At 46.1% G+C, this 23,918-nt stretch overlaps 1 protein-coding gene across 4 annotated transcripts in view; it reads right to left on the reverse strand.

The window, feature by feature from the left end:
- The window catches only part of UST (uronyl 2-sulfotransferase), a 337,883-nt gene that overhangs the window by 160,552 nt on the left and 153,413 nt on the right, over nt 1-23,918 (reverse strand). The window contains exon 1 of one of the 4 annotated variants that reach the window (XM_089333647.1): nt 12,799-13,050. The exons of the other annotated variants lie outside the window; for them this stretch is intronic. The gene's annotated coding sequence lies outside the window, so the exon portion shown is untranslated. Of the gene's footprint in view, nt 1-12,798; nt 13,051-23,918 lie in introns of those variants that run through there. 4 annotated transcript variants of the gene reach the window in all.

Here is a 23,918-nt window from a genome sequence, read left to right on the forward strand (position 1 = left end):
TGTTCTCAAAGATCTAATACACTGTTTACCACCAATTAATACAATGATTCTGCCAACATGTGAAGCCAAGAGGATTTTTAAACTCAATTAATCTTTCTGACCAAATGCTAATAAAAGACACCAGGGTAAAAAAATAGCGCTATAAGAGATCACTTTTATTGTGGTTTACTCAGCAAGTACCGCCCAAAAAGTATGTTCTCTGGCAACCTTGGCAAGTCAGACAGACATCAATTTGTTTTCAGTGGAGTTACCAGGGAGGTTGAACTAGCTTCGTGTTTAATGGAATGACATTAACAGTGTTGGTAAGTGGACTTTCTATTACTACCAGGCTAGGTATACAGACTATAGTTATAACAGAACTGCCAACATAAACACAGTTTAATTCCTTCGTAGAAGTAAATTGCTCAATAACTGGAGTGAACACATTTTTTGTTGTCTTGTAGTCTAGCAATGAACATCAAGGGAGAATTTATTTCAACTGAACTGACCTAGAAATGTTGAGTTACCACCTAGGTAAATACTTTATTCTGTAAGTGGAGTGTATCTTAGAAGATTTAAGTGAAGGACTAAGGCAGTAAGGAAACTTAGGTGAAAACACTTGATTTCTCTTGAATTGCTTGGATAACTGATGCATTTGCAGGCTTGGAATTTTCTATATCCTTCTGTTAAAAACCAAGGGTGTTATTTACCTTTAAGTTATTGGCTAATTAGATTGTTAAAATCTTAATTCCAACTCTTCCATTAGTTTTATGGGAAGCTCCCAAATAATAGTTATAAACATTTTAAATTTTAAAAGAACTCTTATATAAGAACAAAGTCCCTGTGTTACACCTGCAGTGGCACCTAGAACAATAATTGGAAAGAAAAGGAGAATGTGACTCCATTTGTACAGTTTCTGTGAACACCAATATACAGCTCCATGGTAGGAATGCAGAGTTAGGGGATGTGCTGTCAAACGCTGCTGCTGGAACCAGACTGACTTTAGACACAGCACACACCACCACAAACAACCCCCCTGGAATTGAGTGTGCAACTTTTAAATGATTTTCTAAACTTACATAATAGCACTGCAAAGTGGCAATTTAGGCTAAGTCAATGGTGTCGATGAAATAGCAGCAAGTGGATTCAGCAATGCTTTTGGTAAAACTATAGATTTGCTTCTCATAGTCTACTTTAAAAATCATTGCCATCTTTTGTTTGAGGTATATTTTCTGGGAAGCAAGCAAAAAATAGGGCTACATTCAATGGAGGGCTGACTCTGTCCTAGGCTCTCTGCTGTGTAAATCCTTTTAACTTTGGTTAATAATAGTGAATCAAACAGTATAATTGTCTTTTGTTTTAGCAGTGCATTTCTCTAAGGTTTAAAGGATCTGATGAGTTCAGCATCATTAATGGAACCCAAGAGACTCTCCTGTCTGCCCCTCCCTTTCCCACAGATTCACAGGACAATGGGGTTTCCAGTCCAGCAGCAACCGAGACTCCTCCAGGCTCTCCAGCGCTCACCCGAGAGAACCACCCTCTATCACCTCCATCCATGTTTCCCACTTGACATCATGTCACCTCATCCTCTCTAAAGCCCTCTGAAGTCAACACCGTGATTACTTACATGAGTACACTGATCTGTTGGTCTTCGCAAGGTCACAGATCTAGAGTGACATGTGATGACGACAGCCCAGCTCTTCACTCTCCCGACACTGTCTTCAGTGCACAGGAAGTCTGACTTCGGTGACAGAGCTACCCTTCCCTTTTTTGTATCTTGCATGTATGCAACCTCATCAAGTATGCTATTTTTTTTAAGATTTATTTGAAAATTAGAGTTACACAGAGAGAGGAGAGAGGTCTTCCATCCAATGGTTCACTTCTCAATTGACTGCAACAGCTGGAGCTGCGTGGATCCAAACCCAGGAGCCAGGAGCTTCTTCTGGGTCTCCCATGCAGCTGCAGGGGCCCAAGGACCTGGACCATCCTCTACTGCCTTCCCAGGCCATAGTAGAGAGCTGGATCAGAAGTAGAGCAGCTGGGACTAGAACCGGCGTGCATATGGGATGCCAGCACTGTAGGCCAGGGCGTTAACCCACTGTGCCACAGTGCCAGCCCCAAGTACGCTATTTTTCAACAGTCAACTACCACAACCAGTATCACCAGCCATTGCTCAGCCATTACCCCAGCTTCTGGAAGGCTTAAGTGGATCCAACAGGAGCTGACGAGCCTCTCTCCCTTCCTGAGGGCGCATGCAAGGCCAGAGTGTAACTCAGCTACTGGGAGAAGAAGGTAGCAAGGCAGACTCTTCCCTCTGCCCCTTCCCTTACTACACCAGAGGTCATCACGGTAGACCAGGTAGGGGGAGCCACTTCCAGGAAGAAAGAGAAAAAAGCAGCAGTGGCTATCTTCTAGGAAATGGACATGGAATCCTATATCCACCTGAATGTCTATAGAGTTGGACAAATGCCCACAGATGCTAAACTTAACAACAGTGAAGAGACTTCTACAGCCCTCGTCTCCCAAGTCTCCCTTTTCTTTGCTAGATATTTGCCAGTGGTAGGCAGAGAGCTTCATCCCCCACTATCACCATTTCTGCAAGAAGTCTGAACACTTTTTTCTTTGGGTGCCCTACAGACACAAACACGCCAGCAGCTCTCCTCCCCCACACCCCGAATGATTCTCCATTCTTGGCAACTATGGCTCTATCAATGTTATGTCTGTGGTTTCTATTTTATGGCCAATTTGTAAAAGTGAAAGGGCCTCCAAAACATTTCACTCTATGAATTATATATTTTTATGTTGCCTGCCTTGTAAGTTCTGCAAATGCCGCAAATCCCCCGAGCCTGACAGGCCTGTGCGGAGCATGCCAAATAAACAGAAGTCTTTCCAAAATCCTGAGTACAACAGTAACCACCACCAGATGACACATACAAGTTCAATAGCACTGCCCTTGTTTGCTGTGGGGAGGGGAGAAGGGCGACTTTCTAGGTAAAAAGCAAACTTGGTCTGGATCAAGGCTCTCACAGTCTACGATTTTAGGACTCTGTTGGGACTAAGGCTGATGGAAGATTGCACATCAGTGCTGCTTTTGAGTTTCTGCAAAATGATATTTAAGGCAGCGCACTACAAGCTATGGTGCCCAAATGAGTGTCAGTTCCAACTCCCGTGGGACTAGAATGCTGAGTGCTAGGCTCCACTCCGTGAGACCTGAATCAGAAGGTCCAGGCTCAGAGTCAGGGTTTATCACTCCAAAGCTCTCCGTGGGTCTCTGCTTCCCAAGACCTCTTCTGAGGCAGTGCTGCAGTGTGAAACTGTCAGCTTTGGGAGTTAAGCAGCTAAGTGGCACCTTGCAGCCTTCGGAGGGGTTAAGGTGGGGAGAGGGCTGCCTGAATGATTTTGGAAGCGAGTCCGGAGGGAGAAGAGTCCTGTCGTGCCTTCCTTGGTGTGCTGATGGCTTCCCGGACAGTTAATAGTTAAGGATAAGCTGTGCTCACACTGTGTGAAGGTCCACTCATCCAGATTGCTTAGAGAACAGTGTGCTGGCTAACAGATTGTGCAGGCCAGCTGAAATTGATACCAAACATCGTTGAAGCATTAGGCCCTTAGCAGTAACATCATGCTGAATATGAACTGACTTTCCTTGATGCATAAAATTGTATTTTGTGACTTTACATCACCTCCATGTCCTGGTTAATTATACAAAGACAGAGGCACTGTTGGGGGCTCTGTGAGACCTGAATTCAGAGATGTTCCTGCTACACTGTCCATACGACTTGGAGCAGGCCAAACCCACCGAGCTGGTCCTCATTCTAAAGCTTCCCAGGGCACTGCAGTGCTAGGGGTCAGTCCCTGCACACCCCTGAGCCTCAGTCTCCTTACCTGTAAAAGGGGAGGGTTGGTGGGGCTGGCGCTGTGGAGTAGCGGGTTAAGGCACTATCTGCAGTGCCGGTATCCCATATGAGTGCCAGTTGAGTCCCAGTTGCTCTGCTTCTGATCCAGATCCCTGCTAATGTGCCTGGGAAAGCAGCAGAGGATGGATCCCTACACCTACATGGGAGACCTTCAGGAAGCTCCTGGCTCCTGGCTTCAGACCTGCTAGCTCTGTCTGTTGTAGCCATTTGGGGATTAAACCAGTGGATGGAGGATTCTCTCTCTCTCTCTCTCCTCTATCTCTCTGTGACTCTTACTTTTAAATAAATAAATAATTTGTTTTTAAAAAAAGCTCATTAGGTGATCAATTTTATTTTAAAAAGGGGAGAGGGATGGGATATAACAAATAAATGATATTATTTTCTGAAACTATTGTTACCAAGATGTAGCAAATGTCTTAAAAATTAAAATCCTATTTTACTAAGTTTCCCTGTGAAATAAAAAGAAACAGAAAAAAAGTAAAATCCCAGTAATCTGTGCTAACAACATGGGATGCAGCACCAGAGGCAAGCACAGTTCTATGCTGGAATTTTGCCATTGCTACTGCAGTCCTATTCTTGTTTGGGCTTTTCATGTAATACGTCTTCCTTTGCCTTCCTTTTAGCTCTCTTCTGTTCCACAGTTTTAATCACTTTGAACTTCCGGAAGTCTTTTTTTTTTTTTTTTTTTTTTTTTTAAAGAAACCATCACCAAAGCCTGTGGAACCAGGCGTTGATCCTCACTGGCCTTAGCCCATGGCCTCCACCACCTATTTTCTCATCATGGCCTCCACCTCTCCTTTGCCTGGACGCCTTTCTTCCGTTAGTAGACCAGATCCATTCAGGAATTCTCTTGTCTCTTACTGCAGTACCCCTGAATCCAAAGCTCTTCCTGTCTACAATTTGTGAGTGATCTCCTTGCGTTCTTCCAGCTGTTCCCAGCCCATCCTCTCCTAGCTCCTGTGCCAGACCTCATCTTGTGCTTTCTCCTCCCCCTACTTCTACCTGAAGCAGCTCCCTATCTAATGCTATCTACAGACACAAATATGGCCATAAATAATTTTCAAGGCCACATGGGGATATCTGTATTGTGCATTGTGTAAAATTAATAAAGAGTATCTATTAGTAGATAGACCATTGAGGTAAAAATATGTTGTTTTAGAACTGATACGGTCTTATTCACCATTCTATAGGATGCTCTTTGGATTGTCCCCTAAAACTATAGGGAGTTATAACAATTTTTTTCTTACTATTCATTCTTATTTGAAACCCTTTATTTGCTATGTTACATGAGACAAAGTCAGTAGAAGGTTATCTGGAATGCAAGTCACGAAATATTAGCATTCCTCTTGGCTTTATCACTCTAAGTAGTTGAGTGACTTGAACAAATGACCCTGAACAACTTCTCTGGGTCAAAGCTTCCTCGAGTGTGAAATGAAAGTATAGAATCGGATGACTCAAAAGGCTCCTTCCTGTTCCCCTCCCATGGTTTCCAGGGACGGCTACCCAATACTCGCAGATACTCAGGGGGTTATCTGAATGGCACCTGGCACTTCTAAGTATTCATTCCATCCTGATAACTCTAATCCCTTATCTCTGTTCTGTACAACATCATTATGCTATTCCCAGGAACGTAATACCCTGCCCACTGCGCTGGCATCCTCTTATAAAGAAGCAATTTTCACAAGGAGTCAGAAGTAATTTTTTGAATGTGATGATTAAGCTATCATTGTTGTAACTTTTTAAAGTATTCTTTAGGAAAAAAAAGACTTCTGTTTTGATTAAAAACTCTAATTTCAAGTGACCATGGACAAAAGTTGTCAACACTAAGGAAATAAGATGGACATTTTCAAATTTCAAATTTCAAATTAACTGATGTGAAAAAATATACATATTAAGAAAAATCATTGAAAAGTGATCGCTGTTAAATGTAAGAGTGGGAATAAGAGAGGGAAGAGATGTGCAATTCGGGACATGCTCAAGCTGACTTACCTCAAATGGTAGAGTTAGAAACATACCAGGGTGTGGGGAGCAACTCGGACTAGACTGTTACTCGAATTAAGACTTATTCTATGCATCTGCTCTCCCACAATATGGCGCTGGGAGAGGAGGAAACAGCTTCTACACAGCTGCCTCCAGTTCAACCAATAAACAGCAGGACCTGCTCCTGATTGGAGGAGAGCAGAGTGCTCAGCGTGTGGGTAGCAGAGCACGGATTGGTGGAGAGGACTATAAAGGAGGAGAGAGACAACATGCACCAGGAACATCTATCTGAAGGAACACCTGTGCAGCCCCCGAGAGAGCCGGCCGGCGGTGTGCCGCTCCCCCGCGGAAGTGGGAAATGTGGCAGGGGGAACCGCCCTTCCACGGAGGTGGAAGGGACGGTAGCCAACCCGGGAAAAACCAGCAGCAAACCCGGGGAGGGCCGAGCAGACAAAAGAACAGCGCAGGGTCCTGTGTCGTTCCTCCACGAAGAGGGGGAGCGACATAATGGTGCCGTGACTCGGATATGAAGCCTAGGCAGGGTTTAGTGTCGTTCCTCCACGAAGACGGGGAGCGACACCAGGGCACTCCAATTCAATCCAATCAAGGTGGCATGTACCAATGCCATCTCACTAGTCCCAGTGATCAATTTCTGTTCACAATTGATCATCATGATAGGACTAAGAACCAAAGGGATCAAATAAACAAGAATAGTGTCTGCAAATACTAGCTGATAGAATAAAAAAGGGAGAGAATGATCCAACATGGGAAGTGAGATACACAGCAGACTCATAGAATGGCAGATGTCCTAAACAGTACTCTGGCCTCAGAATCAGCCCTTAAGGCATTTGGATGTGGCTGAAAAGCCCATGAGACTATTTCAGGCATGGAAAGCCAAGAGACTCTGGGGGAACAAAAAAAAAAACCTAAATGAAAGATCTCTGCGAGTGAGATCCCAGTGGAAAGAACGGGTCATCAAAGAAGGAGGTACCTTTCTCTGAAGGGAGGAGAGAACTTCCACTTTGACCATGGCCTTGTCTAAATATGATCAGAGTCAGTGAACTCAGGGGGCTTCCATAGCCTTGGCAGCTCATGACAAGAGCCTAGGGTGATTACTGATACCATAAACAAGAGTGTCAATTTGTTAAGTCAACAACAGGAGTCACTGTGCACTTACTCCTCATGTAGGATCTCTGTCCTTAGTGTGCTGTACATTGAGATTTAATGCTATAACTAGTACTCAAACAGTATTTTTCACTTTATGTTTCTGTGTGGGAGCAAACTGTTGAAATCTTTACTTAATGTATGCTAAACTGATCTTCTGTATATAAAGAGAATCGAAAATGAATCTTGTTGTAAATGGAAGGGGAGAGGGTGTGGGAAAGGGGAGGGTTGCGGGTGGGAGGGACGTTATGGGGGGGAAGCCATTGTAATACATAAGCTGTACTTTGGAAATTTATATTCATTAAATGAAAGTTTAAAAAAAAAAGAAAAATCAGATTCATCTTAATTCTGTAACACACTTTATGCTTCTTTCTCTGGTCAGTGTCACAGACAAAAGAAGTCCATGAACTGGTTATCTCATTACCACAGACTGTTACATTTTCTTTCTTTTTTTTTTTTTTTTTTTTGACAGAGTTAGACAGTGAGAGAGAGAGAGACAGAGACAGAGAGAAAGGTCTTTACCCCCCAAATGGCTGCCACCGCCAGCGCACTGCGCCAATCCAAAGCCAGGAACCAGGTACTTCCTCCTGGTCTCCCATGCAGGTGCAGGACCCAAGCACTTGGGCCATCCTCCACTGCACTCCCGGGCCACAGCAGAGAGCTGGCCTGGAAGAGGAGCAACTGGGACAGAATCCGGAGCCCGGACCAGGACTAGATCCAGGAGTACCGGTGCCGCTAGGTGGAGGATTAGCCAAGTGAGCTGTTGCCGGCCACAGACTGTTACATTTTCTCAAATTTAAACTTCAATCCACAGGAAACTGAGTCCATAAAGTACTTTGATATTTAGCATAAAAAAAGAAATGAAGTTCACATACCACATATATGAAACAGGAACAAGAAGAGGAGAATGTATGGGGCTGGCACTGTGGCATAGCAGGTAAAGCCGCCACCTGCAGTGCCAGCATCCCATATGGGCACCAATTCAAGGCCCAGCTGCTCCACTTCCAATCCAGCTCTCTATTATGAAACAGGAATGCAGTGAAAGATGGCCCAAGTCCTTGGGCCCCTGCACCCACGCGGGAGACCTGGAAGAAGCTCCTGGCTCCTGGCTTGAGATCGGATCGTCTTCCCTGTCTCTCTTCTCTGCCTCTCTGTATTTCTGTCTTTCCAATAAATGAATCTTTAAAAATAAAAAAGAAGAGATTATAGAAGTTTGAGAGGCTTAGTCCATTTTGTTTTGCTAAAACAAAATAACTGAGGTCAGGTACTTTATAAAGAAAAGAGATTTCTACAGTACACAGTCTGAATATCGAAAAGCATGTCACCAGCATCTGCTAGGCTCTGGTGAGGGCCTCATGGTCAACAGCATCATAGCATCACAATAGTGGGAATGCAGGCAAAAAATCAGTTGGGGAGATAGAAAGCAAGAAGAGGGAGCTGAGGCAGCTGATCTCACCTAATAACAATACATTCTCAATGGAATAATTTAATCATCTTCCACCAGGCACTACCTCTTAAAGATTCACCAACTCTTGAAACTACCACACTGGGGGCCAAGTCTCTGGAATATAAAGCTTTGGAAGACAAACTACATGCAAATCATAGCACAAGCTAAGTCAGCCACAAGGAGTATTTCCAATACTTCCCCAGGGCTTAGTCTTGCTTCTGCATAGTATGGTAGCCCTACTGCACTTGTGCTTGGCAGTTTCTTCCCACTCTTCTGAGCCTTTTAAATCTTTCATGCAGCTCTTACAATCAAAATTAAGTTCTTAAGCACATATGAGTTTGGCAGTTCTGTTTCATCTCATCCTCCTGTGTGTGTATCCATGTGTCTGTCCTATGTTCTGATGAGCTCAAGGACATTGTAAGTAACGTTGCAGGAAAGCTGGATTGTAGCCATTTCTGTCACTTTCTTAGGTGCCATGCATTCAGTGATCCATAGGCCCTCATTAAACAAAACTCTGAGGATGAATATTGTAGATTGCCTAATAAAAGTAAGAAGGGCTCAGGGTTGTCAATTAGTTCTAGACTTGGGGTTGTTCCATTTTTTACTATTAACTCAATAGGCTTTTTACATGGACTTTTGGAGCAGAATACAGAATTATGAAAATGCTTTTGGATAATCTTCTCACCAGACCCACACACTCAGTTTCACTCTCCAGCTCTGTAACACATCTTCTCTTAATCACACACATCTCCAAATAAGACATGCAAGGGCACTTCAGTTTATATAAACTTCTAAAATTTAAGAGTGTGCTCTAAAGTTAAGCTTTATTTCTTTATATTTGTCCAATTTTGCTTTAGCTAAGAATTTATATTCTGAGCCTAATCTAAGAATTCATTTACTATCATGCCAATGGAAATGTGTTGATTACGAATTGGAGGTTTTATAATCCATAGGGGATATTATTGGCATGGGCCATTCAATATTAGAATGGTCTCCTTTGAATGACCATTGGCAGCCACACTTCTCTGCCAATACTGCCCTTTTTCATCAAAACAATGCATAAAGATGTTAAGACCAAAAGCTTACATGCATTATTCATTATCAACATCATTATTTCCCGTTGGAAGTGCTGGAATCAAAGCTTAGTTTCTGAAGTGTGAACTTGTAGCAAGAAACTCATTCTAGGACTCAAAGTGACAGATCATTGTTTCAATCTCTTAGCTGAGCTTAAGATTTTTATACCATAACCCACAATTCAATACAGCATGGCAGATCACTACAGTAATGGCTCCAAACCTATCACGCTTGCTGTAACGATACATGGCATAACCTCCATCCTGGCCATGGGACTTGTATAGTCAACAGGACATTAGTAAATGCAACGCAAGCAGAGGCTATAAAACAGCTGCACACTGCGACTTCTCTTGCCTCCAACAGCCTTTCTACCACCAGTTAAATTTAGGTAGCCTCTGGGAGGATAGGAGAGCATGTGGAATACTAAAAATGACGTGGCTAAATTCAACCAATAGTTTTCAAGATCCTATTGAGTAGCAGCCATCTAGTTAGTGGCAAGAAAGTAGTTGATTATTGTGATTATTTCATTGTCTATCTTCATTAGACTCAATCCCATGACTATAGGGCACATCTGCTTTTCCTTACTGCTACATCTTCAGTGCCAGCTCCATGCCTGGCACATAGTAGACACTCAACAAATAGCTACTGATAAAGTGAATACAGCTAAGGTTATAAGTCCCCCCTACCTTTATGAGTTCACAGTCCAACAAGGAAACCAAACACTGACACCAACATCACTTGCTCTGATACCCTGTGCTCAGACCTGATGAGAGACCTGGTGAGAACAGACAGGGATGAACTAGAGACCTGGTGAGAACAGGAGGGATGAACTAGAGACCTGACGAGAACAGGAGGGATGAACTCGGCCTCAGGAACTCAGAGACGTTTCCACAAAGAACATGGCATTTGAACTGGGCCTTGGAATCAGTAAGACTTAAACAGCCTCAAAAGGGTAGTTATTCTCCCTTGGCTAAAGGTAGGCTAAATGCCTACCCTGAGCTGGGCATTTGGTAGAGTGGTTAAGTTGCTGTTTTATACTTGCATCCCACATTTGAGGGCCTGGTTCAAGTCCCAGCTCTTCCACTTCCAATCTAGCTTCTCGCTAATGCACACCCTTCGAACAGCAGATAACGTCTCACATGCTTGAGCCCCCGCCACCCACTTGAGAGATATAGATTGAGTTCCAGGCTATGGCTTTGGGATGGCCCAGCCCTGACTATTGTGGGCATCTGGGGAAGTGAACCAGAAGATGGGAGATCTCTCTCTCTCTCTCTCTCTTTCTCAAATAAAATGAAAAGATAAATAAAATTTTTAAAGAGATATTAAAATAAAGTATACCTATGCTGTTCTAGTTGGTTTGCATTAGTAAGGAATGTTTTGGTCCTCCATGTTTGATCTGGCTATGTGGAACTGGCTTCTTGGCATCTCTCATGTTCATGCATGTGTTGCATGGGTTATGCAAGGAAAATGCACCACGTGAAATTCATCAACTCTCTGGGCTACTGTTGCTCCTCATACACACTGGGCATAGAAAGAAGGCAGGAAGACCAAGAAGCTGAAGCATCTGAGAACTACTGGCATAAACATGGCTAAGCACTCCCCTGATTGCTTTATGCCATATCTCCACACAGCGGGAAGAAGATGCTTCCCAACTCAAACCACAGGGACAACAAAAAGAAAGAAAAGGAAAATATAGTCTGGTACAAAACAGAGGTCCTTAGGTATGGCAGTTTTAGGATTCATTCCATATTTGTGTTCCATCTTACTCTGCCATCATAGCACGTCAACTTTGTCCTTGGAATAGCTTTCCTCGTATTCCACAATGGCTGCTGCATTTCTGGTCATCACATGGAGAGAGTCCAAGATCTACCACCTCTCTTTCCTGGGTTCTTCCTTTTAGATATGAAAACCTTACCTAGAAACAATGAGAAAAATCTCTCCTCATGTTCCCTTGGCCTAGTCTAACCTATCAGCACACATTTCAACTAACCATTAGCAAAGGAAATGAGACAACCATGAAAGGCATAAATTAATCAGGATTAGCCCCTGAGCTGGGGCTGGGATTGCTTGCTCCTGAGGGTAAACCTTGAACAAAGTCAGATTTCTGCTAAAGAGGTGGAGGCTGTGGGAGAATGGCTATGGCGCAAGTATTCAATAGATTTTCTCTACCATCCCACTCAGGGCTGCTGCTCTTGAGTCTTTAAATGCCTGTTTGTGAAAACCCAGTCCTTATCTACAGGAAAAGGAGTAAGAGCGGCAGACAACGAGCGTGCTCCAACCATGTGACAAGGATCTATTTGCTGGTGGTGTCCTCTGTGTATCCCCATGGCCTCCCTGTGCCCTAGGCATAGATTTGTCGATAGCTGGAGAAGCAGAGAGTCCGACACCTCCTCCTCCACAAAATGACATTACCTCCCACACGCTGAAATGAGATGGAGAATTAGCAACAAGGTGAACTTGAGCTGGAAGATTAACTCCACACAAGAATCCAGATCCCTAAGATATTTTTAGCTACACATGGTAATAAGGTATTTAAATTGCTTTCAGATGAAAAAATGTCACAGTGCCTACACAGGGGGAGGGGCTTTTTGGAAGCACATATTTTTTATAAATGAATTAATTCCCAACAAATGTGGCATGAAATCTAGTCCGCGAGCATGGATCTGAACTTGAAAAGTCCTTTTCCATAGTATCTGAAGGCTGGTTTTTTGTTTGTTTTCATTTGTTACTTGGTGCTGGGAAAACAGACTTGGCAGAAATCACTACAAGAGAGATAAAGGCTTTCACTTCCTACAGGGGACTCGGCTTGTTAAGGCTACCAAAAGGCACTAAATAAAGGGATCGGTGTTAGAAAAATATTTGTATGGAACTGCCACAAAACATGTGCCCTCCCTCAACATTTTGCAGCCTCAGAGAAAGAAGAAAAGAGGGTGACAGCTGGCAGGGCAACCTCGGCTAGAGCTAAAGAGCCCCGTGGATGGAAGTACAACTTCTCTTTCTCCCTTTATTGTCAAGGAGATGGACCTGATGAAGCAAGAGAAAACCCTCATGAGGAAAGTTTACATTAATACTGGGAAACGTGGCAAAACAAAGGAAACTGAAGTTGAAAAAGAGGGGAAGAGCCACAGGTTTTAAGAGGCTGCTCCTGATCCTAGAATGGAGTTGGCTTGGGGTATCCGTGATTTCAATTTTTAAAAAGGCTTTATTTGTATTTTAAAATGATCATGGATGTTATCTTACCGAGAATCCCCAGCAATCATGGTGGAGAGAACGCCGGGTCTGAAGTCCTTGTGACCCTGGGATCCACTCACATCCTAGTAGCAGCACCGCTTGCTTAAAATGTCTACATCTGGCCGGCGCCGCAGCTCACTTGGCTAATCCTCCACCTGCAGCGCCAGCACCCCGGGTTCTAGTCCCGGTTGGGGCGCTGGATTCTGTCCTGGTTGCTCCTCTTCCAGCCCAGCTCTCTGCTGTGGCCCGGGAAGGCAGTGGAGGAGGGCCCAAGTGCTTGGGCCCTGCACCTGCATGGGAGACCAGGAGGAAGTACCTGGCTCCTGGCTTAGGATTGGCATAGCACGCCAGCTGTGGCTACTTAAAAATACAGACACAACACTGATTTGTTCAGAAGTAAAACTAAAGAGTCCTTCAGTTCTTGTGTACCTCCCTAATTTGGTGTAAGTGTATTAAATATAAACTCTACATAACTTGCACCTGGAAAGTATGTGCTCAATAAACACCTTTTGACCTAACGCTGTTGAGCTGAGCTGTTGTTGAGGCCAGACTATGTGCTTCTCTTCATCTGTCACAGGGAGTGATTTCAGTGAGAGGCCCACTCGCTTCCGGGAGTAGAAATGCAACTTTATTTTTCAAGAATTTATAAACAGTTCCTTTGAAGCTTCGGGGGAGTGAGACTTAGTAAGCTTTGACACCCACTGTTAGAAGTGGGACTTGGAAATACTCCTCCATTCTGTCTGTTGGCCAGTATGTTTGCCAGTAACCCACACGTTAGAGACTTTCAGAGAAGAACAATTATAACTATAGTGATTTTTTTTAGAAAATTAAAAAATCATGGATTATAAATCCTTCATTTATACTGTCACTTTGTTTTAATTTTTTCCTTACCTGTTGAAAAGTCTGTGCCTATATTTGCCCAAAGACTATAAAGTGTCAGCTCAGCTTGTGAGAGCTCTCATTCTTGGTCCTGCTTTCCCCCACAGACCCTCTGGGCTTTCTACAGGACTAAGTAGGCAAATACCAGGCTCTCTTTCTCTCACATACACAGAGTTCAATCTCATGGGAACAAATTTTAAAATCCTGTTTGGTATATAAAGAACCAAAATATAAGGGCATATCATGTCAACACAGATTGTACAGCTAATTCCACCCAAAGCAGAGAAAGCTCCAGGGTAAAAGCAAAGCACTCGTTTTTGCAGGAGAATTCAACATAAACACGAATGTTAGAAAAATAAGTGGAGACTTAAGAAATTCTTTGAAAATGCCCCAAAGTAATAGCATGAAGCAGGTACAGTCATGCCTGCTTCTCTTACTTAAGACTCTCAAAAACACTCATTATTCCTTCTTTCAGACCATCCCTGTACGGGAAAATGCAACTCCTCAATTCACACAGCCTGGTGCAGGGAAAGCCATGGTCACATCTCTCTGGCTGGATCTGGGCCTGTTACCTCCAGCCCACGCTCTGGCTGTGGAGAGGAGCTGGCTGTCCCTGAGAGATGTGTTCCGGGAATGGCGACTTGGAAGAATTTCAGGGTGTCCCTCTGTACTAACGCATCTGGGATACAACTGGGGCAAGGGCCCTGCTCAGCTAAAGTGCACTGCACGGGCAGATAGCCACATGTCAGTGTCATCTCTTCTCATAGGAGGAAATGGGCAAAATGGGGACCTTGGCAAGACGGGTCTTGACTGCTCGCTCTCTTTTGCATGCGTTGAACCAGCATGCGTTGAACCAGCATCTGCCAATTTCCCATTATACACTGCAGGATTCAGCGGAGAACAGGGGCTGATGCGCTTGCAGGAGTTTCTAAGACAGAGGCAGGTACAAGGTGACAAGGGCGCGAGGAGTCGGTTCATCTGGCCCTGAAGTGGGAGTCAGCAGAAAAAGCTCCATCTGTACTAGCTGTGGGTAAACTCACGCCACAAAAGGCCAGGAAGTAAGTATTTTAGGCCCAAGAGGCCACATGCTTTCTATGTAACATGTTCATCTGTTTTTTTTTTTTCCCCCGCAATATATATAAAAAGCATCTTTAGCTCATGAGCAGTACATGACCAGGCTGACCTGGCCTAGAGGAAGCGGCCTAAGTCAAGTCCTTACTGTTTAATAAGCACTTTGATCTGTTGGGGTCTGGCCTAGTTGCTTTTTTTAAGATGTATTTACTTATTTGAAAAGCAGAGTTACAGAGAGACAGAGGCAGAGGCAGAGAGAGAGGTCTTCCATCTGCTGATGCACACCCCAGATGGCTGCAACGGCCAGAGCTACACCAATCCAAAGCCAGGAGCTTTTTCTGGGTCTCCCATGTGGGTGCAGGGGCCCAAGGACTTGGGCCATTTTCAATTGTTTTTCTAGGCCATTGCAATAAGGACTTGAACCGGCACCCATATGGGATGCCAGCACTGCAAACCGGGGCTTTAACCCACTATGCCACAACACCAGCCCCTAGACTAGTTGCTATATAAAGTTTATTTAACCATCAGCTTACCATAAGAAGGTGATGGCATTAACAGAGGAAGTGTTATTGTTGGTATCATTTACTGAGAAAGAGACATCCCAGGCACATTAAATCCCCTGTCTCAAGTCAGAGCCCTGAGACCAAACTCAAGTCTACCTGGTTTCAAAGTGTTCATGTGCAGTTGTGTGGGTCGTGCCCTGATCAAAGGCACCCAAAGTTCTCAAATGCAGACTGCACCCCACTGGCTGAATACTCATCGTGGTGAGGAGCTGCATCCAGCCCGATAATGCAGAAGGGGGCCCGTTCCTTGGCAGAGAAGTGCCCCATGCAGATCCAGCCACACACACACACGAGATCATGTCAGGTGTGACCTCTTTGTACCTCCTCCCAAGACGATTATTCTTAGAATTGTAACCAAGAACAATTAGGAAAGGACTCCAGGGTCTAATACTTCACTTATTTTAACAAATTGTATATTCACAGTTGGGATTTCACTTTATGCCCACTGGAAGGACTAAAATAAGAGATGGACAGTAACAAGTGTTGGCAAGGAGGCAGACACTGCAATCTCCCTACATTGTAGGCAGAAGATAAAACGGTGCAGCTGCTTCAGAATGAAGTTTGGCAGTCCCTCAAAGGGCTAAACACAGGTTAGTATGTGACTCCAAAATGCCACTCTGAGATATAAAGATCTGTCCTACAAATTCCTGTACACAAATGTTCATAGCAGCTTTATATGTAATGGTCAAAAAGTGGAAGCAATCCAAATGTCCGTAGTGAGAAGAGTAGATAAATAAAAACCGGTGGTGTCGCTCCCCCTCTTCACGGAGGAACGACACAGGACCCTGCGCTGTTCTTTTGTCTGCTCGGCCCTTCCCGGGTTTGCTGCTGGTTCTTCCCGGGTTGGCTACCGTCCCTCCACCTCCGTGGAGGGGCGGGCCCCCTGCCACTTTCCCCACTTCCGCAGGGGAGCGGCACACCGCCGGCCGGCTCTCTCGGGGGCTGCTCAGGTGTTCCTTCAGATAGATGTTCCCTGGTGCATGTTGTCTCTCTCCTCCTCTCCCAGCGCCATATTGTGGGAGAGCAGATGCATAGAATAAGTCTGAATTCCAGTAACAGTCTAGTCCGAGTTGCTCCCCACAGGTATATTCATACAGTTCATACAGTAGGATAGGATTCTACCAAATAAAGGTGTGTTATCTGAAACATGAGGCTGGGTAAAAAAATTCAAACACAAAAGGCCATATATTGTATGATTCCATTCCAGTGAAATTCCCAGAATCCTACAGGCAAAATCATAGGCAGGTGGTAAATTGTGGCTGCCAAAGGAAATAAGTAGGAGGGAAATGGGGGAGTGACTGCAATGGGCACAGAGCTTCCTTCAGGAGTAAGGACAATGTTCTCAAATTAGTGGTATTCATCACACAGCTTTGTGAATATATAAAAAACCACTGGATTGTACACCTTAAAGGTTTATTTACTTACTTTTGAAAGGTAGAGTTACAGAGAGAGAGAGAGAGAGAGAGATATCTCCCATCTGCTGGTTCACTCCCTAAATGGCTGCAACAGCCAGGGCTGGGCCAGGCGAAGTCTGGAGCCTGCAACACTATCTGGGTCTCTCATGTGGGTACAGGGGCCCAAACACTTGGGCCAGCTCCCGCTGCTTTCCCAGCCAGGACTTGAACTAGAGCCCATAAGGGATGTTGGCATTGCAGATGGTGGCTTAGTCTGCTGTGCCACAGCGCCGACTCCTGGATTGTACACTTTAAAGGGGAATTTCCAGATATGTGGAAAAAAATCTCACAGAGAACATGATGTCATTTTCTCCCTCCTACCTGCTCCCTATCGTGCCTTGACTGACTTTGGTGTGCTTTCTGTGGCCAGGGTCCACGTCACAAGCCCTGGGTCGGATGATGCTGAGTGTGGGAAGAGGGGGAAGGTGCCAGCACCCTGCTCTGGGTGAAGGTGGCGGCCACAGGGCTGCAGCTCAGAGGCGTGGGAACACTGGGGGGTGGGGGATATGTACAGAAGATCAGGCAGCAGACCGTGAGGACTGAGTGGCCCTGCAGGACACAGACTGGTGCTGCAGGTCTTCCTCTACCCTGAGCTTCCAGGACCCACAGTGCTGCTGCCCCTCCTGCTCAGAGGAAGCTCCGACAGCCACCCATTGGAGTGCTGAGGCTCAGCAGGTCCCTCCTCCAGAGAGGTGTGTTCCAAAGGGCCATCCAAGGGGTGCAATGACAACTGTGACAGGATCCCTAGCTCTTGGGAAGAGGAGGCACCGACAACTCCTAGAGAGCAAGCACTTCAGCGGGCGGAGTCTGTCTAGATGCATCTCGGAGTTCAATGTCTTTTCACAACAAGCTCCAAAATATCATGCAACGGGGCCTGTGTTGTGGTGCAGTGGGTTTAGCTGCTGTCTGGGGCCGGAGGTCTGCTTGTGATCCAGCTCCTTGCTATGGCCTGGGAAAGCAGCAGAAGAAGGCCCAAGTGCTTGGGCCCCTGCCAACCTGGTGAGAAACAGATGGAAGTGTAGGCTCCTGGATTCAGCTGGGCCCAGCCCTGGCTGTTATGGCCATCTGGGGAGTGAACCAGTGGATAGAAAGTCTCTCTCTCTCTCTCTCTCCAACTCTCCCTCTCTGTGTTACTCTACCTTTCAGATAAAATAAAATAAACCTTATACAAGTCAGTGTGTGAGCCATGTAACACACAAAATCATTGAAGAAAAGCAAGTTCTGACAAGGACTAGGCCCAAACGCTCACATCCTCTCCAGCTCTTGGGGATTTCCCTGTTCACCTGCTGGATTTACAATCATTAGGACGGAGCTGTGTATTAAATTATTCTCGGCTCCTTAATCCACATGCACTTCATCTCCTGCAGGCTCCCTGAGGGCTGCAGCTCTGTCTTCACACCTCTCCTCCACACCCTACATTGGTCAAAAGAGGGTACTCAGCCCTAGGGGGCCTCCTTCTGCCTGCCTGGTTGCCACCAGCAATTGGCCATTAACTGACATTATTTAAACCTTCCTTGTTAGAAATAATTAATAGAGTCGTCTTGTGTACTATCAAGAACATGCCTCTGAGGCTTCTGGAGTCACGGCATCTGATTAACTCTCCAGCCATCTACTTTAGGTGTCAGACAAGCCTAATGAGGACAGCTCAGAGAGCACACAGAGCACCTGCCAGCGTGGGCCTCAGCACCTGTGTGAATTGTGGCTGCCAAAGGAAATAAGTAGGAGGGAAATGGGGGAGTGACTGCCAATGGGCACAGAGCTTCCTTCGGGAGTAATGACAATGTTCTCAAATTAGTGGTATTCATCGCACAGCTTTGTGAATATGTAAAAAACCACTGGATTGTACACCTTAAAGGTTTATGTATTTACTTTTGAGAGGTAGAGTTACCTGTGTGTCCATCCCACGCACCTGATGGGAGCACGTCAAGATACTCAAGGAGATCTGCTGCCAATCACCAGCCTCGTCTTGCTTTTGAAAAGAACAGGCAAGAAATCCTCATGACTTTTTAAAAAGCCAAAGCAAACAGGTAAACCTCTGGGGCTGGTGTTGTGCACAGCAGGTTAAGCTGCCTGTGACACAGGCATCCATAGGGGTGCCAATCTGACTTCTGGCTGTTCCACTTCCGATCCAGCTCCCTGCTAATGCACCTGGAAAAGCAATGGAGGGTGGTCCATGTGCTTGAGCCCCTGCACCCATGTGGGAGACCCGGACGGAGTTCCAGGCTCTTGGCTTTGGCCTGAATCAGATCAGGCTGTTGTTGCCATTTGGGAAGTGTACCAGTCGATGGGAGATATCGCTCTGTGTCTCTCCCTCTTTCTCTGTAACTCTGCCTTTCAAATAAATAAATAAATATAGAAAAACAAAACCCTCCCACGGTGGGGTCAGAGGTTGGAAGGGGTGTGGGGGGAGATCAGGCTCTGCAGCTCCTCCCCCGTCATCCTGAGAGACCTCGGGGGAAGCTGAAGTTGGAGGTGCCTGGAGCACACCTGTGCCCAGGGAGCCCACACTGGTGACCATGCAGAGAACAGGCTGGAGCAGGCAAGGCTAGAACCAAGGAGATCAGCAAGACCGCTCTCAAAAATCCACAGCAACCAGGGCCAAGGGGCTCACAACACTAACGCATCCTCCAAACAGATCATTTAGCACCAGAACACTGAAAGCTAAACAGTACACTGAATCTTTCAGCACTGGAGGGTCCTCTCCATAAACGTTTCCCAAGGGGTCCCATGGTGGTGTGTGGGCAAGGCTGGGGTGGGCACAGGGACCTCTGTGTCTCTTCTGTGGTGGGCCTAAGACCATGGATTTGAGATCCTGGGCATTGGCTGAGCCCGTGGCACGTGGCAGAGCTGAGCTGTGGACCTGCAGGCCTGAGTCACTTGCTCCTGACCCTTGCCCTCCGAGGTGGTGGCTATTACTGCCCTCAGCATGTGGGTAAGGGAACTTTGAAGAAGTTAAGAACTAGCCAGATTCATGTGGTTCAATTAAACAGGCAAGAGGCCATTGGCCTGCAGCTTTCTCAGTACTTGAGTTCCCACGTAATGAAGTGCAACCTAACCTAGCATGTGAAAGAAACAACATCTAATTAGGGTCTAATATCTGCAACAGATAGCCGGGTCCCTGCCAATCATGTCACTGAGCATCAACCAATCAGAGGCTGCCAACTGATCGGCAAAGGCCTGCAGTAACCAATCAAGCTATTCCTGTGCTTCACTTCCTTGTCCTGTCAATGAATGTCCTGTCAATGCATGCGTAGAGGGGAGCGCTTTGCTCTGCTAGTTCTGAATTCTGCCCTTTTCGAGAATTATTATTTTGCTCAAATAAACTGTTAAACTTTATGCTCGTCTAAGTAATTCAGTCCTTAAACCTGTATCTGCCTGCTTCTAGCCTTCAAACCCATTTTATTATTTATTTATTTATTTATTTATTTGAAAGCCAGAGAGACAGAATCAGAGATTTTTCCATCCATTGGCTCACTCTCAAAATGCCTGCAACAGCTGGGGCTGTCCCAGGCCGAAGCCAGGGGCCCAGAACTCAACCCAGGTCTCCCATGTGGGTGGCACAGATGCAACTGCTTGAGCCGTCACCTGCTGCCTCCTAGGGTGTGCATTAGTGGAAAACTGGACTCGGTTGTGAAGGTGGGACTTGAACAGGCACCCAGATACGCATGCAAGCATCTCAAGTGACGCCTTAACCATTAGGGCAAATGCTCATCCCAAATGAAGGCATCGGAACATGAGGTGGCAGCGGCCCCAACTCAAAATCAAGGAAAACACTGCACTGAATAACTGGTTTCGGAAGACAACCACTTTGACAACCTCTGGGCCCTGCATTTTGCCATGACCACCACAGTCTCTGTGGGACAATGTTATTACCATGCTTTTTTTCCCCACTGTTAGAAAAATCTTACCCATCCCTTCTTCCCTGCGGGATTGTGAGTGACAGAAGCAGGTACCTGGTGCTATCTATTAGTAACCCCCATCACCACCAGCAATGGTCTCTCTCTCTCTTTCCTCTACACTAAGTGCACTGTGGAGACGGGAGAGGAACAGGTCTGGGGGAGCAGGAGCTATTCCATGAGGAGCCAGCAACATCTTTGGTGGCAACAGCCAAGCTGCATGAAGCTCTGACGTGGTGAGGAGGCCCAGGGCCCTGGACAGCAGCATCCCGGCTCCCCTGGAAGGAGCATCCGGAGGACAAAGCCACATTCTCACTGCTGGAGAATGCATTCGTATCTTGTATGGAATTGGAGAGTGGGTGTTCACAGGGCTGAATTTCATTTTTGTCTGGAGGGGAATCAGAATACAATGTCGACAAATCACAACCTGATAGCAACGTCCATGCAAAAATAATGGCGTCAATGAAGACAAACCAAAGAGTGGATGAACATCTTGGTTTCCTCTACTTATGCTCGTTGAAGATATTTATTGACATCATCCTTGTATATTCCAGAAAGGATGCAAGGGAGCTACTAAGATATCTTACACACAGCAAGTACAAGTTAAAAATAGGACTCCATATTTTTAAATTAATAAGAAAAATAAAGTAAGTGGCTTGGGACAAAAAAATGGAGCTAGGAGTTAGAATTAAAATGCACTCCATAAAGAGAGTGTTGATGTACTTCTGGTTTGCTATTCGGAAAGGCAGGAGCCACCTGTCTGAGCTTGTAATCATAAAGTCTTGCTGGGAGAGAGCAACTCAATGACATGCATTTCCTCTGACACTTCCGTCATTGTGTGGAAGCAAGGAAGAATGAAAAAGGGGGTATTTTGTTTGACACAGAAAAATCTGAAAACGATGGCCCTATAAAATTTATATCAAAAGCACCCTGCAGGCCAATTTTTTAAAAAGCACGCTGGCTGCAGACACATCGAGGTGTTGGCTGATTAAGAATCAGTGAGGAACAAGGGAGTCATTAGATGCTGTATTAAATCCAATGGCTGGAGGCAGCAGAGAAACATTGTGGGGGGGGAACTTATTAATTTTGATCATGTGTGTGAGACAGGATAAAAAGGTTTCCTTCCCAAGAACATTCTCCAAGAAAACAGACTCCATAAGCTTTTTACATGGAGATGGTATCATGCAGCTCACCAAAGAACAGCACAGGTGAGTGGGTGTGGGAGTGGGAGACCACTGAATCGGTCCCTCGTCCGCGCAGCCAGGGGATCTGCAATTCTATTTATGTATTTATTTATTTATTTATTTATATTTTTTTTACAGGAAGAATTAGAAAGTGAGAGAGAGACAGAGAGAAAGGTCTTCCTTTTTCCATTGGTTCACCCCCCAAGTGGCCGCCACAGCTGGTGTGTTGCTGCCGGCGCGCTGCGCTGATCCGAAGGCAGGAGCCAGGTGCTTCTCCTGGTCTCCCATGCTGGTGCAGGGCCCAAGCACTTGGCCATCCTCCACTGCCTTCCTGGGCCACAGCAGAGAGCTGGACTGGAAGAGGAGCAACCAGGACAGAATTTGGCACCCAAACCGGGACTAGAACCCGGGGTGCTGGTGCCGCAGGCGGAGGATTAGCCTAGTGAGCGGCGGCGCCAGCCGATCTGCATTTCTAACAGCCACCTCCCACCCCTGGTAATTTTATGCTCGTGAATGTCTGAGCATCTGTGCTTTAGAGGATCATGGAGCAAAGCTCAGGAGATCTCAGCAGCTTGTGCATTTATGTGCAGTCAGTGGGCGACCTCAGCTGGCCTGAGTTCAAGGATTAAGATCACAAAGAACAAATCTGCTTCGTTAACGACTAGCTGAGGTCCCTGGCACACGTGTAGCCCTGCGCTCCACAGTGAGGTCGACGCAGACATGGAGATGAAGAGGACAGTCCCAGCTCTCAAGGGAGCGTTCAGATGTTGGTAGAGGAGAGAGACGCTCACACCCAGACGCTGGGCAAAGCTTGGCAGAAGAGGAGCGGGTGGGGCACCTGCCAAGGAGCTGGCACACCGCTTGCTCCCTAGTACACTGCTGCAATCAAGGGCCCAGAGGGTGACAGGTGCCACCTCAGAGCCCTTCCAGGTCCCCTCCCCCTCTACTCTGCACACTGTACAAGGTTGAACCACGTCCTCCTATCACATCAGAGGAACCTAGAACCGAGAAGTGGGGAGGGAGAACTGGAGGAATTAGCTGTAACCATGCAACCGATGAGCACAGCAGGGAGAAACTGCCCTCTGTCTTAGTCCACGGTAGCTGTCAAAGCTGGGCTCTGCCAGACAGCTAAAGCAGACTTAGCAGTGCGTTTCAGTGCAAATCACGGGCCAAATACAGATCACAATATTATACTCAGAATCTGAAGCCTGCAACATGTCAGAGGTGGTGAGCTCAAATGCGAGAGGCTCAAGGGTACGTGATGGTGGGAGCCAGCCTCAGGGCAGGGCTGCTGCAGCTCCTGGCAGGACACGTGACTGTGGAGGCTGCTCTCGGGGTGGAGCAGAGGAAGAAGCTGTGGAGGTGAGGAGCAGAGTCCAGGGAGGAGACAGAATTCTAGGGTCAAAGAGCTCCCATTCAGGGCCAGCACCGTGGCTCACTTGGTTAATCTTCCGCCTGCGGCACCAGCATCCCATATGGGCGCCTGGTTCTAGTCCCAGTGGCTCCTCTTCCAGTCCAGTTCTCTGCTGTGGCCCGGGAGGGCAGTGGAGGATGGCCCAAGTGCTCCGGCCCTGCACCGGCATGGAGACCAGGAGGAAGCACCTGGCTCCTGGCTCCTGGCTTCGTATCGGTGCAGGGCGCCGGCTGTAGCGGCCATTTGGGGGGTGAACCAACAGAAAAGGAAGACCTTTCTCTCTGTCTCTCGCTCTCTGTCTATAACTCTACCTGTCAAAAAAAAACTCCCATTCAGCTTCTGGGCTGAGCCGCCATTGAGGGCAGTGGGGATGCTGGGCACCCAGGACCCAGGGTACATCTGTATTAAACTCAGGAACAAGCACCCAACACATTGTAGCTGTAGTTCATTCTCTGTTCAATTTCCTATCCAAAAAAAGAAGCCACAAAAAACCAGCAGCTAAAAAGACTATTCACTTTGAAAATCTGTATTTTCAAATATGAAACTTTGCCTGACAATTTCAGCTTCTGGAACAAGAGAAAAAGCCTTTTAAGCAATTTAAGTATCTACAGAAGTGACGGTCCACTGGCTATAGTTACTGAAGCAAAGAGATTTGAGGCATACATACC

Source organism: Oryctolagus cuniculus, chromosome 5 (assembly GCF_051225735.1).
Source record: "Oryctolagus cuniculus isolate XC-2025 breed Fujian yellow rabbit chromosome 5, ASM5122573v1, whole genome shotgun sequence".
Taxonomy (NCBI): domain Eukaryota; kingdom Metazoa; phylum Chordata; class Mammalia; order Lagomorpha; family Leporidae; genus Oryctolagus; species Oryctolagus cuniculus.